This window comes from Harpia harpyja, chromosome 9 (assembly GCF_026419915.1).
Source record: "Harpia harpyja isolate bHarHar1 chromosome 9, bHarHar1 primary haplotype, whole genome shotgun sequence".
Classification (NCBI taxonomy): domain Eukaryota; kingdom Metazoa; phylum Chordata; class Aves; order Accipitriformes; family Accipitridae; genus Harpia; species Harpia harpyja.
The window spans coordinates 20,528,508-20,543,534 of NC_068948.1; the positions used below are offsets into that span (position 1 = coordinate 20,528,508).

At 38.1% G+C, this 15,027-nt stretch overlaps 1 long non-coding RNA gene across 1 annotated transcript; it reads right to left on the reverse strand.

Annotated features, from left to right (window-relative positions):
• Positions 1-2,294: 2,294 nt before the first annotated feature.
• LOC128146006 (uncharacterized) lies at positions 2,295-10,821 on the reverse strand. The gene is made up of 4 exons (XR_008236660.1): positions 10,710-10,821; positions 9,580-9,672; positions 8,790-8,831; positions 2,295-2,495 (listed from the first exon to the last, which is right to left on the reverse strand). It is a non-coding gene; the product is annotated as an uncharacterized LOC128146006 (long non-coding RNA).
• Between the last annotated feature and the right edge of the window lie 4,206 nt (positions 10,822-15,027).

Genomic DNA, 15,027 nt, shown 5'->3' on the forward strand with positions numbered 1-15,027 from the left:
TACCCTTTCATCAGTTTAAATCCAGCTCTTCCATTGGTGGCTGCTTTGTGACTAGAAGAAAATGAATTGGTGGGTTCCTCTCAAATCCCTCTGGGCTGATATATACGCTGTATTATTAGAGTAATGGTAGACTGACTGTCAGTTCCAGCAGACAGGATAAGGCTTCATTATATGTAAACAACCCTCCCAGTGCTCTGAGGCAGCATGATGGTATAATTGCTAGATCACTTGCATCCTCCTTTTTCTGGTTCATCTGTAATTTAAATTATTATACAAAAATATTTGTCAGTCCTGTCAATGCTCAGCATTTATATGAATCTCAGGAAGTTGTTGTATTTGTTGTTGGTTTTTTTTTTTTTAACCATAGTATAAAGAAACAATTTTAAACACACACATTCAGTAGTATAAAAAAAAAAAATCAAAGCAGAGAACTCTGCTGAAACTTAAGCTGCCTAAAAAATGCCTAAAGCACACTGAACATTCATATTAGAAACCACCTTAACTGATGAATCATTCCTGTAGTTTCACAGATTTCCCCCTTTACCCTTCCCTCTGATTCAGGATATAAAATCATCTTTTGTTTTATTGCCACTCCATACTGCAAATGGGACTTCAGGTTACCACTAAGTATTCTTACAGTTTTTGTGACATGTTACAAATTATAGTAGCTTCTGAGGCTTGGGTGGATAGTAAGGATGATTAATAAGATACAGTTACTAGCACAGCTGTAAGGTGGAGTAGGTGTGAGTAATTGTATTCTGTGGGAACTTAATCAGAATGCTCCAGCTTATGGGCATGAAAGTATTTTGTAATCACAACAATTGAAAGAAAGGACAGAAAATCAATGGCATTTTAATGCAAGTTTCCTTCAGGATTTCTTTAAAGAGGAAAATATTTACAGGCAGACAACTATAGCAAATTAAAACCCAAGAATCAGTTACTTTATTGTTACTTCTGCTTTTCTGAGAATGAAACCTGCAGTACACAATAGGATGATGTAGGATCAAATACAATGAGAAAGGATTCATACTTTAAGAATTACAACTTGGTTGCACAGGCCTAAAACCAGGAAAAGAGACAGACAATGCGTTTGAGGATGCATCCTCATTGCTTCAAAGGAACAGCCGTCTCCATAATAGTCACAAGATACCATTGGGATGTGGCGGGGAAGAAGGAGGTTGTGAGCACCTACATAATGAAACAAAACTAGTGGGTGTAACATAACAGCCAGTTTCGTTTATTTGTGCAGCTTATCTATAGCAGCAACCAAAGCCCCAGTATCCAAACAGCCTCAGCAACTGGGGTGGAGGAATGTACTCTACAGCTCTGCAAAGATTTCATATGAAGCAATACCCTTTTACTGGGATTAGCTGCCTTTCTCAAGACTAGGCTGAAAGGGATTTACAAAACCACTATATACACACGCTCAGAGTCATAGAGTAACTTCTTCATTGTTGTATGGACAATATGCTGCATAAGATAGACTTGGTTTTTTCTCTCATGTAGAAAAGAAAACATCCCTTTTTTAGAAGAATCCTAGGGACTGGTAATACCTGGGTTAAGCAGGCAGGATTACACAGTCTCAGCTGAAAAAAAGATTCATATGACCACTGACAAAAAAGTGTTAAGTCTGTTTCAGGAAAAGGGATAATTAAGCCAACAATTCTGCAAGTCAGACCCACAGTTCCTGGTTCCTGGGCAACAAATATTCATTGTCAAGTGCTGCTATTTAATATAAAATTTGCTCTTCAGTCTTCGCTTGTCTTTCCACAATACAATCAAGGCTAGATGACAAAAACTTTTGTCACATTTCAACAGAGAACTTGGCTTGGCATTGGGCATGGCGGTGTGCGCAATGGTTGAGGAATACTGAAGCAAAGGATGTGTATTGGAAAGCCTCAGTTGCTGCCTTCATTTTTAATGTGTAACAAAAACTTCAGTATGTATCAAGAAAGATTAGTATGGGGGTGAAACATTGAGGAGTTTATTTGATCCACTGTCCTTGAGTGAGACAAAACCCAGTAATTTCAAGAGCACTGCTTATACATGAAGGAAAATCAGAGCTCAGGGATCTATTTGTTTCATTTCTTTAGCCCTTTAGAGGATAAAGACATAGACAAAGCTAATTTACATGCTGTTTGAACCACTTCAGTGACTTCAACATCAAATTTCAAAGAATCAAAATATAACAGTTCAGTTTCCTAATCTATTTCCTAGATCAAAATACATCTTATTTCAACCAAGGTAACGTTAATGTTTGGATAGCAAGCTCACCAAAATACATGATCCCATATTATAGACAAATATGCATGTATATCTACATGCATATATACATAGATCCTTTGTTATATATTCATTTTCATTCCTCACCTTTCTGCTCCCTCAGAGTTTTCAAGTTTGGGCCAAAGGCAGACACTTGATCTGTTCCCTTTTAGCATTTCTGGCTTCCTTAATCTTCCTTTAGTTTATATTTTTCTATACTTTCTCTCAAGTATCTGAAAATGCAGAGTATTAGCTGAGTATATAGCAACACGGAATGATCAAATGTCTGTAGAGATCACAAGTTTCCTACAATAGTATTACAAGTATAAATTGAATACGTTTAATGTCATTCATGACTTATAGTCATTACTGTCTCCCCCTTCCACCCAATGAAAGGAAGTGACACTTCAAAGAAAACTGCCTTAATAGGGTGAAATTCACACCTGCTATAATGCCAGTATACACTTCATATTTTTACATTTGATTTGAATGCGACTGTCTCATTTTTCTAACAGCAGTACATAGGACCCTTTTTTAGAATGACTACCTAGGAGAGACATGATCATTCCACATAAACGCTTCTTCATGATACCTTTCCTCCACCCCTCCCAGCAATGCCTTCATGTTTGAGCAGCTTCACTCTGAAGTTACTATACCTATGCAACTGTTGCTCCTTATGTAGCCCTTAATAATTGCCTTCCATTTGGATTATGCTGTTGTCATGTACTCTGCATAAGGCTGCACCTTAAAAACCTAATAAAATGAAGTTCATGTCAGTACAGCAAGGACTACATCTGAACTGCTTGACTCAAAGCAATTTTTTTTTTTTTTCATATGTTGGTTATGAACTACAAGTACTACATACAACGGGTGTATGATCTCTTATATTTCTTCCTCATTACTCCTTCCTTTGTGTACATACATGCCAACACATGGCCACAGTTGCAGTCCATGTGCCTCAATTTGATATCCTTGATATAACAAAAGGCATGACTGGCAGAACTCTCTGTGAGGATTCAGAACCTCAGGATATCTGCTCCTACTTGGAAATGGCGTGAAATTATATTTTAGCCACAATTCAAAAGACATTTGCTTGACAGGGCCTTTGGAAGCGGATGAGGATATGCTTCCATTGATTAAGAGTGTAGAAAAGACCTCTGTGTATATCAAGTCAACTCCAATGGCAGGCATTAGTCCAAAGCTGAATCATGACTGAATTTTTCCTAGGTCATGCAAAGATCCCAAATGTGATGTACGCCATATTCCTGCAAAAGATCTCATATTTCTTACCATTTGCACAGTTTCTCAATAAGTTTCATTGTGACATGACAGATGTCAGTTGTGAAGCCAGCATTCAGCACAGAGCTAACTTGTTGCATTCAAGTTCAACTATTGCTTCCTGCTAAGCAGACTCAATAGAACTCAGCAGATAAAAGACTCCAGTGGGCCTTGTAAAAATTCATTTACTAGCCCTGGAGAATACATGGGTAAATTCCTGTTGGAAGTTAAAGCAAGAAGGGAAAGGCTTTATTGCCATTATTTTTATATAAATTAGTTATACTTTCTAGGCTCTGGATCCATTCTGAATAAAGAATGCATTGCTAGTGTCATGCTTGACGTACCCTATTCCTTTGCACTATTTAGATGCATTTTATTCCACCATGGTAAGATATGCAGTGAATGCTGGTTTTAAGGTTATTCATATACTTGCCTTGATTTTCATTTTGAAAATTCCAAAACTGTGTCCTTTGCCCATGGCTAAAGGGTAGAATTATATTAATGGAACATAACTGTCATTTAATCTCTGCAAGACCACACACTGGCTTAGGAATGCAGTGAAGTATGCTTTAAAAAGCTGAAATCAGTGTGGGATGCCTTTAAGTAGACATAATATCATGATGCATTTGTGTTTGGCCATGAAACTATGAACCCCTTATAAGAAATGCTCTGGCAGATGGTAGTGGCACAGTATCCCATACCAGTGCTCTGCAGTTATTGTCTTACCTTCAAATCAAATGGTAAGTGCTATCAGCTGAACCAAAATCTCATAATGGATTTTCTCCTATGGACTCATTCAAATAATAATCCATACTAATTTGTATGTTGTTCAGGAATAGTAGAAGGATGTAATGTTAAGCTGTTCCTAGATTATTTTTATGGTTGGACCACTGTGCTGATCAAACACCATTCAGATTTGCAAAGTCAGTCTTAAACGACTAACTCTACATGAAGAGATTCTTGGTTTTGTTTGTTTTACAAAGCATTATAGGAGAAATCTCTGCTCAACAGTTGCACATCTTTTGCCTTCTCTTTCTCTTTGCTTCCTTCAATTTAATTCTAATAATTCTCCTTAATGTCTTGGGAAGATGACAGTCAAATTCTACCCAATGATTAGACTTTTACCCCAGGTTTGTGTGTTCTCTGGACCAATTTGAATTTTTTACCCTGAAGAAGAGTATCAAAACAAGTAGATATATCTAAAAAAATATAGGAGGCATGTTCAAACAGTAATAAGTCTCACACTTCATATGCACTACAAAGAAAACCACAGGATAATAGACACATCCAATTTTAAATATAAAATATGTATGTTTATATACATATAATAATGACATGTGGGAATCAGATACGAGACTTTCATAATGTAGAGGTGATAGACAGAAGCCTTGAAAAGTCCATGGATATTCTTTCACTTTCCCTTTTTAAACCGGCATTTTTCTTTATAGCCCACCCAGAATTAGGTCACCTTTGAAAATGTTCTTAGGCAGTGACTGTGCAATACACCCAAGGCAAGCAGACAAACATACTGCTGTTGCAGTTGCACTGCTGTACAGTTTGTCCCAATGAGGCAGGAGGAGAATTTCAACTTGTTAGAAAAAAGATATGAGTCTTTTGTCTTGAATTGTGGCTCCAGAAAATGGAGAGGAAAATTTACAGTCCATAGGAACATTCAGCAGTAGCAGTGTTTGTTAATAGAAACACTACATCAGGTATGTTAAATGGTAAATGTCTATTTAGTTGCTCAGTTTAGCTTTCACCATTACTACATTAACCCTTACAGCAGAATATGGCATCCTCTGCTTGAACATTTTCTACTATGTAGATCAGGGTATTCAAGCTATGATCCAGAAGGCAAACACAATTCACAACTTAGTTCAGCTCTCATGTGGCCTACAGCAAATCGTTTTTCATATTTTGTGTGAATTGTAACTAGTTAACATGGAAGTATGTACTAATAGTTGGCCTGCCAAAAGCATTTCAAAGATCTATTCAGCCTCAGAGTAAGTGAAATGTTTCCAGATCTGGTATAGATAAAGTTTACTTTGTGAACAGTTCTGTCAGCTGAAAACAATAATACATCCCATTTACTCATCAGAGCTTCTACAGCAGAAAGTGCAGCCTTCTTGGGTCTACTGTCAGAAAAGGCAGGTATATACTCTCTAATTTCCTTCAAAGTCATCTGCTTGCTTAAACACCCAACAAAGACTTTTTATGACATTTAGGATGATTTTACCCATAGAGTACCAGGGAGCATTCATACGATCCTTTCTGCTGCAGAAATGCTCAGTAGTTCTGCTGCTCAGAACTGGTCGAGATGACAGGAACAAAAAAACAGGTTATGAGTTATAGCATATTCAGTACTCTCAGCAGCATTGCTAAGAGAATGCTGGACTAGAGTTTAAGAAACTGCTAAAGTCATAGTAAACTGAGACATTGCTCTGCCACTTTTCATCATAGTGGGGACGGTAAGACTACTGCAAAACTGGCTGAGGGTATTTAAGCCTCTGTACATTTTGTTTCATTGCATTGTACTACCAAGGGAAATTTCTACAACTTTAATATAGAGATGATACTCAAGTCTAAAACTTTAATGGTTTGAATAGTTATCAGACAACAGGCTCACATGACCACCTGCAAATTTGAATTTAATTCTGAACTTAAACTCCGTTCAGAAAAATCTTTAATTTGACACTTGCCTTTTCAAGCAAAACTTCTGAACACAATTTTTGAAGTTAAATACTACAGCTAAGCTGGTTTGACAGCTTGCCACTGCCAGAAGTGGGAGGTCCTTCTTGTTTCCCCACTCTTTCCCAGCTTTATTTATCCCATCTCTTTGTACCTGCTGTGGTTGTGGTCAGACTCTAGCTCAGCCAATGCAACTTGTTAATTCACCAGTAAAACACCTTTTAGTCACCAGGCATTGCTCTACACAGAGTCTGTTACTGCCAGAGCCTACATAAATAGAGAGGCATGCAGTCAGGAGCAACACTAAAGAGTCTTCCCCTTTCAGCAAACCATAAGACTGGCCAAAGCCATGATGCAACATCTCTCTCATTGCTTACACACTGTAAAAAGCTGATTTTGTGTTTGTAACCAGGAGTTTAAAACTTGTTTTGGCAAGTAAGTTTTTCAGGGAATTTTCAGAAGCTTTGACTCCCTAACTATCCTTTAGCTAAATTAAGTTGCAGTTTCACAACATTTTTCTTTTTGGGGGTTGGCTGGGGCTGGAAATGCTGTTTTAACTACAAGTTGCTTTACCAAGTACTGCCGTGACGAATAATGACCATGATATTATGCCCTTATAGGGTCCTTCAAAGAAATATAACATTAGTATGAGGTGACATAAGAACAGACTTCCTTAAGGTATCATAACTGAAATGTTATGGCGTACATCCTAATCAGTTTAGTACAGACCATATTGATCTAAAGATGTTACAGTTATTTAGTTCAGATGCATGTGCAGAAGGAGACAAAGCAATAAAGTGAGATTAAACAGTAAGCAGCCAAACTCTTCATTAGTTAATGGGTCATACACTCATAGCTACTTAGCAGTATTTTGAAATATCCACAGCAACTCTTTCAGCCTCTGGGTCTTTCAAATTACTTTTGCAATTTTACATTTTCAAATCTTTTCAGAGTGATAGCTAAAGCACAGATGTAACAGCTGAGGAAAAAGAATAGTATGACACTATCCTTAAACTTTTTATATCACCAATGCATGAGACAGAAACTGATCTTGGACAAGAATGTCAGTGTTTGCTTCCCAGAATATCACAAAAACCTGATGGTGTGAAGGACAGATCTTTTCAGCATATCAGATGCACAAACATATGTATTTTGAGTGTTCCCTTTAGGTAGTTCTGAACATGCATCTATAGCAGTATGCACAGACATACCCTTTTGAACAGTTGCTTTCTTTAGGTATAATTTCAATCTGCTACAAAGTGATTCCGGTTTTCAAGAAGGGACTCCAATCTGATGATTGGAATAGTCATTTTAGACACATCCTGTCCCTATTTGTTAACCAGCTTTGCTCATGAATAAACACCATGCAGCCAGCTTTTTTCCTCCCCATCCTACCTTTTAATAACAAAAGCAGCCTGAGGCCATCGAGCCTTCCGCATCACCTGTTAATCTCCAGGAAACAGCGCCTTTCTCAATTGTTGTTGCTTAACTAATGCAACGTTTAACACCCCAGATGAATCAGCACTGAGCTACTAGTAAGCTTCTGACTCTACTGTCCCTTCAGCTCCACAATACTAAATTTACTGATGAAAGTGTCAGGGCTTAGATGACCTCCATTTTGGGAGGTCATTCTAGAGCCCACATTTGCCTCTGATACTTTCTTACCTCTTCTTCCTTTGAATCTGTCTCTAGATTCTGATAAACGCAATTCATTTCTATTATGTAGTTAATTCCGATTATCAGAACTCATGACATCTATATAGTTTTTGTTCTTCTTAGCTGGAAAGGTCCTAGATAAAGTTTGTGAAGTTTAGGGATTCAGGGTGTAGTGCAATATCTACAGTGATTCCCTGTATGACCTTATTAAACATCAATAAAGTATTCTGTTGGTAGAGCCACTGAAGAGACAGCAGTTCCGGTGAACAGAAAACAATTTCTCTTTCTCATCTGAACTTAACAAGAAATTCCAGTGGGTGATGCAAACATGAGGACAGAAGGATCAACAGATTTGTTAGGAACCCTTTCCTCAACAACATGCATATGTATTTATACACACACACACACACATATGTATTTAAAATGTATATTATATAAGTACATATACACACACTTTTTTCCCCAAGCAGTTATTCAGAAGGATGGCCAAGGATGAAATCTCTTGATGTTTTTGCTGGAGTTATAACTTGTTCCTGTACATAAATTTTTTTGTTTTCCCCTCAATTTCATCAAGCACTATGGTCTATGTGTAATAAAAATAGCATCAGTCAGCAAGATTCTGTCTTCAACTGTTAACGCTTATAACCAGCAAATAAAATGACGCAGATTTTTTTTTTTATTTCTATTCTTGTAATTCCTCACTATCCCAACCAAGAAGAACACGTTGTCTTTTAGGCAACTGCTCTAGTAATGTTTTTCTTCTGTCGTACATATGATCTCATCCACCCTCATCAAGGGGTGAGGCTGTGGGCTGTGTTTATTGAGCAGCCTCTAGTGGTTCACTATAGGAGCTACCCTAGGCTATAACTTCATGTGCTGCAGTTGCAGCAGGTACCTGCTCATACCTTGCACAATGCTGTCCAGGATGCTCTTGACCACATGCTGGCCTATGGACAAGGATGAAGAAAGACAGTAGTAAGATAATAAGCCAGTAACATTGACCTTTGTGCCACAAAAGTTGATTTGATCCTGAAACGTTTACATTCTGGTAATGGCTTAAAGGAAATGCATAAAACCAAAAGAAAGAAAGAAGAAATAGCCACAGGGTGTTTGATTTGTCCCGAGTACAGTATGTGAGGGGAAGAAAAAAATAAATTTCTGACAATGATATTTATCTTGGACCTTATGTATTCATTCTTCAAAGATGCTACAAATTTCCCATACTATACACATGCAAGATTTCCAAGATATCTCATATTCTAATGTGAAAGTCTTCTAGGAATTCCTGTTCCATTCACAACTTCAAAAATCTACAATTTGTGAATCTACAGCAACACTCTAGCAAATATAGCAATTGCTCACAGGAAAACCAGTCCACTATGCAAGTCTTTTTAGCTGTTCCTTCATGTTAGTCAGAAGAGCTAGGTATTAGAGATGCCAGAGTCACAAGACTAGCTAGACTACCTTTTGAAATCTTTAGGAGCCATTAGGTGAAAAGATGGAGGCTTAAGGTATGCCTTGAAGATCAAAATTGAGCTTATTGCTGGGAATGATAAGCCCCAGTTGCTTACCTTCTAATTGCATGCTATTAGGAGTTAATTTGTGATAGTGTGTCAAAACTAGTTAGTGAAACAGTATCTGACCCAGGTAAGATGTTGAACAGTAGAGAATGAAATTGCAGGGGTAGTAACTGACCTCTCAGCTATCCACATTCAGAGACTGGGTAGTAAATTAGTCCTGTTGCTATTCTTTTACATATTCATCTGCACTGGAGTGGCTGATGGTTCCCTGAAGGAAAAATACTGCATATGTGAGCAGGATGAGGCAGCATGTAGGAAAGCAGCCAGCGAAAGAAACCTTATGTTTCAGATCAGAGCTTTTATTGCTGCTTCTTAGTGCAAAAACTTCAGCACTGAGCTATTCACACTGTAATCCTTCCTCATTTAATATATGGCCTGTAGAGAACATTGTACCAGAAAGAAAATCAAAACTAAGTACACAGATTTCACAGATAACAATACCAATCTGGTTCTTATAGACTCATATAGACTCCACTTTTGTTAGAACAGTTTGATTTACCTATCATTTTACCCATTCAGGAGATTAACTGTGGCAAGATACTTCAGAAAGGCTTTTTACTTTCTGCCTATGCTATATTTACTGTCAGTGTCAGAAGTACGCTAGTAAGCCTTAGGTGACCAGATTGAGAACAGCTGGAGCTTCCATCCACATAACATGCCTACAGGCCCAAGAGCCCATTTCAGCTCAGCCCTGAGCCCTTTCCTTAGCCATGCTGTACATGTACCTGTGTTGTAGGTAGCTTATCCTTCTCCAGTGTGATCTCTGGCCCCACCTCCTCCTGCTGCTGCTGACTGGGACTCCTAGAATAGACCCTATCTTGTTAACTTGCTTCATCCAGGGCTGTTGAAGGATCATGACCTCTGCGCATGCATATCAGGTATTGCAGGACTAGCCCTTGCCCAGCAAAGGGGCAGTCTGTGTAATAGCCACCCATGCCTCCAGGTTTGCCATCCCCTCCCAAACACATGGAGCAGCCCCACTCTTACTGGTCCTTAACAGAGAGGTCAAACCAGGAATAGCTTCCCGGGCCTGAGCTGAAATAGGGCTCCTGGACCAACTGGCAAGAGGTGTGGGTGAAGGCCCCAGGTGATGCTTGTCAGAGCAATAAAGGCCCATCAGTGCAGCCACTACTCTAACACTCTGGACGTAGGTTCCATGTATAACTTACCTTCATTCTGCACAGTTGATATCTTCCCCAGTGACACTAAATACTGTATTTTAAAATAAAATAGAAAAATACTAACTGATTTGCAGTTACAGCCTGGGGGTAATTATCTTCTTTAAAAATAAATGTTATAATAACCAAGCTCTTCAGTTTTGTAAAGCAAGAAATGATCATCTTATGTTGGACATTACTGTTGACTTCTTGTTGAAAACAGAAAATATTTACAATGTGCATTAATCTTAATGGTTACAGGTAAAATCAGATTATCAGAAATAGACACTCACCATTTGAATGAAACTTATCTGAGATATTCCTTATCTCACGGTCTGAGGATGTTGAGTTTTTGTAAATAAATTAAACTGTAAAGGATAAAAAGTATAGAGAAGACAGAATCAGACTCTTCTTGGAGGATGACTAAAAGGACAGAGGCACAGGCTGCAGAAAAGGACATTCTGATGACATATTAACAGATGCATTTTTTACCATGGTCAAATGTCCAAACACGGACCCAGAGAGGTGAATCTCTATGTTGGAGATATTCATATCTTTATTGGACATGCCCTGTGTAACTTGATTGCATCACAGACCTCCAGAGGTCCCTCCCAACCTATACTATTCTATAATTTTTCTATTAGAAAAATCCATAAGAATGATTATATGCAATAATCTCTGAAGAGTGCCACTCAACTAACATTTAATTCAAAGAGAAATTAACATGCATATCTATTTTCCTAAAATATTTTTTTCTTCCAAAATATAACAGAACTGTAATTTATGAGTAAAATCTTCTGGATTAGGAATAAAACTGAAACTTGTACTTACAAGGTACAGAAAAAAAAATCTTCAGATGTAAAATTGGTGCTGTTCACTTGTTAGGTTGGAGATTACCAGAATTCATCACCTGGCTCCAGTTGTACCAGTGTAACTGGTTTACCCAGTATTTCTGGTTTTAGTTCATATGTACACTGGTACAGTATAATTTTTAGGAGTTCTCAGAGGTCAAGGGTAACAATCAATCTGACTATTTCTAGCAGGCTCAAATGACTCAATCATATTGTCATATGACAATAAAATTTGTTGAGGAAAGTTAAAGATGACTTCCTCATTTTGTGGTGAAAACATCAGATTATTTTACTGTCTTCTCTTCTGTGAGGGTGCCAGGTAAATTTCAGGATAAGTCTTGGAGAACTTCTGTCACAGGCACTCAGACACTGAAATAAATAAGCCATAAAAAAGTTAAAATGAAGGCTTCATAGGGATGAGCTTTCAATGAGAGTAACCTATCTTTTAGTTTCCTAAACTTTAGGCTTCCTCTTCTAGAGATGTCATTGAAGCGTGAAGATAACAGGCAATCAAAAGCAGTCACTGACCTTGCTTGTAGTTGAGGCCAACCTTGGAAGCACAAAGTCAGTAACTTCCCTACTTTGAGACACCTTTTATAAATATTGGCTTTTGTTTACATGTTTGGAACATACAAACAAAAGAAAAAAACCCAGATTTTTGGGCTGGGAAGGTAAAGAGGGGGACATCATCAAATATATCAGCTGCTTCAGACCCAAAGTTAGTTCTCATGATGAGGCCAGCAAAATTCTTATTTTGTTTCTGTATGTCAAACATGTCATGAACCACCAATACGCTTTATGTCACAAAAAGCAATCCTCAGACACTCTAAACGTCCTGCTACTATAAAAAAACAGCTACTATAAATGTGTTACTATATTGTATTTACACTGGGCAATCCTGAGCAAGCTGTATGGGGAAATATATTTTATGTGAGAGTCTTTATCTAAAGTTTTCTTGAAGCTCAATGAAATTACAGAAGGGATTAATAGAAATTCCCCTAATCTGACTAGGAAAAGAAACAAAGACGACAATCTGCATATACCCCAGGTACTGAGATCACTCAGTTTGCCTTTGAGCCTCCTAAACCAGAACTGCATCATACCTATTTTTACCTTTCTTTCTGTCTTACTCCCTTCTTTTCTTACAAAGGAAAGTAAGACCCTTTACCTTTTCCTTCACAGGCCTAAGAACAGAGCTATTTCCTGTACTGGTGGTAGGGGAATAAGCCCTCTGGGTATCCATACAGGTGATGGTGCAGTAATCAGAGACAAGGCAATTCAATAGGAAGGCACTGCTGCTCACTGAATTGATAACAGCACTCTCCAAGCTTGACAGTCATCCATCTCAGCTAATCTCTAGGTTTTAATTGAGCTGTATAGGAATAAAGCTTCCAGGTGATTTCAGATTCTGTGGACAACACTGGTAAGTACAGAAGAACAGAGAGATTCACAGTCTGAAGTACTCATCTATATATCTTTTTGAGTATAATAAGATTAGTGTAATCAAGTGGGATATTTGGTCCTTTGTTATGGGTAAGAACTGAATTACTTTGTAATTACCCTTGTGGCCTTCCTACTGATGGTTTAGAAGCCTGAACCCTGATAGAGCAGCTGTGTGTACACATAGATAGGACTTCTGTTATGTTAATTGGAATTACATTTATTTATTTGGTCCTGATCTTCTGAGATTCTTCCATATTAAATCTGTGATGTAAAAAGAAAGAAACTCTCTCTTCTCAGAGTATTATCCAGTATAACTGAGTGTAATATAGATTGCTTTTCAAAATTCCCCATAACCCAGTCTGTATGTTCATCCACACTTCAGCAAAGTTGGAAACCATACTCTACTATCTCAGCATATCTTACATTTTGCCTTTTTTCCTGGTTAATCTCCCAACTAATGGTTCATCACACCCCAAAAACTCTGTCCTCCAAATTTTGCTTCTGACAGGAATATTAGTTTCCCTTTTTTTTTTTTTAAACTTAGTGTCAGAAAACTCAAAGCTGAAAATTTGTTACTCATAGAAAACCATAAAAATAAAAAAGGGACTCTTCCCACAATTGGAACTCTCCCCAGGTTCTTATATGACCGTTTTTCACCTATACCCTTATGTTGCACATAATGAGTTTTACCTTTAAACATATATAAGGCTGGAAACCTGGAACACAGGGAGTGTTCTCTCAACTCAGGTCTTTCCTCAGCTGCCTCCCTTTGCTTTGGTGAGTTTTTCAAACTCACTAGAAAGGTCAGCTGCCACTATACATTCTGGAAAGCTGATAAAGCAATTGAGATTCAACCTCAGTTGAGATTCAACCTGTTATTGGTCATGTTCCCTTAAGAATGAGCCATAAACTAGCAGGAAGATATAATAGGAAAAATTCTTTAACCATTAAAATTTAAGAGCTGTCAAGAAATCTCAGTTTCATTTCCTCTGCCACTTAATTCTTATATGGAATCTTGGGTAGAGCAGTAAACATCTGTGCCTCAGTCCTCTCCATCTGAAAAACAGGTTTTGTTTTCCTTTGCTAGGACCAGTTTGTAAGCATGAATAGTAGCTCAGAGAAATGCTCTGAAATTGGCTTCTTCCCTAGAATATTGAAAAAACTGGAGAGCCTTTCTTTAGCCATCTGTGATGGAAAAGGACTTAACTGCAAGGTTCAAGCAAACAACTTGAACTTCACTCACAGACTTAACTGCAAGGTTCAAGCAAACAACTTATTTGAACTTCACTTACAGACTTAACACGCCACTATTACAGGTTTTACAGATACAATGGAGGAATGCACTATTGCAATTTTTTAAGGCAAGAGTAGTACATTATTACAACCACAAGCGATTCACAGACAACCACAAACGCATTTACAAACTTAAAGCATAAGCAATATTCACTTACCCCTCCGGGTAAGGACTCTCAATCCCAGGGAAGTTACCTTGACTGGCATCCCGATCAAGGGGGGGAAAGGGTTTCCTTTGCAAGCCAACTGTGTAGTTAGAGAAGTAACTCCCCCCATTTCCAACCTGAATCTTAGAGTTTTTATCCCCTGACTTGTGGAATGGTGTGTATGACTATGTCTGAGTGGATTATGATATATGCCTAAATGGATCATGTATATCTGAGTGGAGTTTCCCCTTATCTTTCCTTCATTGGTCTGTGATTGTTTGAATACACAAGGTTGTCATTTGAAACTGAAGCTGAAACCCTCCAGGTTTTGGGGTTTTTTTACCTTGCTTCCTCAGCAACTGGATAGTGGTTGGATTGAGACTCAGGGCATACTATTTGTTAAGGGATTTCAAGGCTCAGTTCAGGTTTTGGTTCTTTGAATGGTGCAGCCACTGCCCTGTTTACTTTAGGGTTTATCAGACAACCCAGGGCTAAGCTGTCTACACAGCTCCCCGTGAGTCGTGTCTGCAGAGAGACAGGGCCTCAAGGCAACCCAAGGCTGGGTCACTTTTGTAACCCCCCATGAGTCGCCTGTGTGCACTAGACATGGTGAAACTCATTTGTGAACTATGAGCCAGACAATCCACACACCATCTTTAACAGAGAAATTATT